Source organism: Moschus berezovskii, chromosome 2, assembly GCF_049115385.1.
Source record: "Moschus berezovskii isolate FMDL1 chromosome 2, NW_MosBer_1.0, whole genome shotgun sequence".
Lineage (NCBI taxonomy): Eukaryota > Metazoa > Chordata > Mammalia > Artiodactyla > Moschidae > Moschus > Moschus berezovskii.
Genome location: NC_142461.1, coordinates 97497750 through 97500936, shown reverse-complemented (window position 1 = coordinate 97500936; position 3187 = coordinate 97497750).

The window sequence follows — 3187 nt, the reverse complement described above, 5'->3', positions numbered from 1 at the left end:
CCTGTATGCAAGACAGCAAAAGAGACACAGATGTATAGAACAGTCTTTTGGACTCTGTGGGAGAGGGCAAGGGTGGGATGATATGGGAGAATGGCATTGAAATATGTAAATTATCACATGTGAAACAAATCGTCAGTCCAGGTTCAATGCATGATACAAGGTGCTTGGGGCTGTTGCACCGAGATGACCCAGAGGGATGGGATGGGGAGCGAAGTGGGAGGGGGGTTCAGGATGGGGAACACATGTACACCTGGGGCCGATTCATGTCAATGTATGGCAAATCCAATACAATATTGCAAAGTAAAAAAAAAAAAAATCAAAACACAAAGAGTTCAGGCATTAAAAGTACTGGTGCGATATGTAAAAGTAACTAATGATCTGCTAGAATGTTAGAAAATGATTAATTTGGGATTTGAATGCTTGTTTTTGAAACAGAACCATGTTCCTTAGAGAACAGAGTTTCCTCAGGAGTATTTTGTATATTATAAGTATCTGGGGTTCTATCCCTCAAAACCTACCCAAACCAAAGACATTATACTTGTATTTGTCTGCTTTATTAATTTTATTAAAATTTATTGCTAGAAAGCTTTTCAAGGTCAAAACTATCTGAAAACATTCACTGTTATATATTAAATATTAATATGTTAATAAATACAATGACTATGCTATATTATTAACATAATAACGATATAATATTAGTCTTAAATATTAAAGAGTATTTCTTTCTGCTAATTTGTTTAATGGGAAGATATGCATTGCACATGATAATTGAGCATGATCTTTATTAAATAATCTTATTTATAGATCAATAATTTATAAAGTTTTATGGCTGATAAGTAAAGTAAAGCATTTTATTTTGCTTACTATATGTATTATAATCACATATTTCTTCAGACTCTCAAGAGTAACATCTAATTGTCATTGAAATCCATTTTATTAAAATAAGATAGACATGATTCTGTTAAAATTAAAGAGCAGCAAATAAAGGAATCATCTTAATATTTTCAAATTTACAAATATGTTACAGTATTAAATAGTAGTTTTTTATTTGTGTTAATGCTTTAAAATTACTAGTTTAAACCAATCTAAAAGTAAATAATGTTGTTGATGGGGTTTTAGAAACTTAACTTCCTTCTTTCACTATTCATAAAAGAAGCCTGATCTTAGCTTAATCTATTTTTATATGACTCAGTTATAATTTCTAATATTTTAATATTCAATCCATATAAGATTTATTTTATGCATGATCTAAGATAGAAATCTATTTTTATTTTAACAGGTTGCTAATTATCCTATATTTTGGGCAATCTATTTTCCACACTTCTAAATTACCATTTTTATTACATACAAACTCTAATGATGAGTGCTACAGAGTACTGAAAGGAATTTGATGCCATAAAGCTAGATGTTGATATTGATAGTCAATTTCCATTGTGAAATAAATGCCAGATGGAGACATAAACGTTTAAATAATCAGAAAACCTGGTCTGGATGAAGCCAAACATGGTGAGAGTGTAAAGAGTGCAAAGAGCTCTCATGGAATACCAATGAACAAAGATGTTTAAGAGATTAGAAAAAAGTCGAGAAAAATGTAGGAGAAAATCTAAGATAGCTACCCCCCATAAGCTAAACACTGTTCACTCTGGAGAGCAGAAATACTCACCAGGCAATTCGTTTTCAAAAGTTACAGTATGAGAGAAAAAAAATGTGTCCTTTGTCTTTAGTTAACAAAGGTGTTGTAGGTACTTTGGGAAGAGTAGTTTCAGAGAAGTAATGGACCAAAACTTTTGAGACTTAAATTGCTGCCTCTAAAATGTAAAGCATTGAGATCTATTAATAGAAACTGAGCACAGAAATTTTTCACAAAATTTATAAACAAAATTAGATTTAGGATAGCACTGAATTTATTTGACCACAAATAAATGAAATAGAATGAAGGAAAACCACAAAGAAAAAAACAAAAAAAACAAACAGGTATTCATGTGAAATATATTCATAGTACACTGACTTCAAATGGTTATATTTTAATTCTTCCTCTAAAGGTAAGATTATTTCTTCTCAATATTGGGGGCAAAATTTCTATCTCCAGAATTTCTTTAAGTAGAAGAATCTAATTTTGTTTCAGATAAAGTCCTAAAGAAATTACACTGAAAATATGAATAACAGTTTTTCCCTGTGTGGAGGTTCTCAAAAGCCTATATAATCCAGACAGACTGAGATGTACTGCTATAGAAGATAGAAGATAAATTGCTGACTGTAATAATAAAACTCCATAACCACAGCATGTTTACATGGAGAACTACATAAAATTAGGACAAATATCAAGGATATTGAACATACTCAGTAAGTGCTATATATCATGATTAAGCCTGACCTTAAAACTGAATAGAAGTTTTATACTGGATACAGAAATGGAGAGAAAATGTAATAGTAGAGATGGTAAAGTGATCAGAGAGCAAAATAAAAGAAGCTTGAAAATGATAGGCGTATCCAGAAAAATACCTTCAGTTCAGTTCAGTTCAGTTCAGTCGCTCAGTCGTGTCCGACTCTTTGCGACCCCATGAATCACAGCAAGCCAGGTTTCCCTGTCAATCACAAACTCCCGGAGTTCACTTAAACTCACCTCCATTGAGTCGCTGATGCCATCCAGCCATCTCATTCTCTGTCGTCTCCTTCTCCTTCTGCCCCAAATCCCTCCCAGCATCAGAGTCTTTTCCAGTGAATCAACTCGTCACATGAGGTGGCCAAAGTATTGCAGTTTCAGCTTTAGCATTAGTCCTTCCAATGAACACCCAGGATTGATCTCCTTTAGAATGGACTGGTTGGATCTCCTTGCAGTCCAAGGGACTCTCAAGAGTCTTCTCCAACACCACAGTTCAGAAGCATCAATTCTTTGGCGATCAGCTTTCTTCACAGTCCAACTCTCACATCCATACATGACCACTGGAAAAACCATAGCCTTGACTAGATGGCCCTTTGTTGGCAAAGTAATGTCTCTGCTTTTTAATATGCTATCTGCTGCTGCTGCTGCTGAGTCACTTCAGTCGTGTCCGACTCTGTGTGACCCCTTAGATGGAAGCCCACCAGGCTCCCCCGTCCCTGGGATTCTCCAGGCAAGAACACTGGAGAGGGTTGCCATTTCCTTCTCCAATGTGTGAAAGTGAAAAGTGAAAGTGAAGTCGCTCAG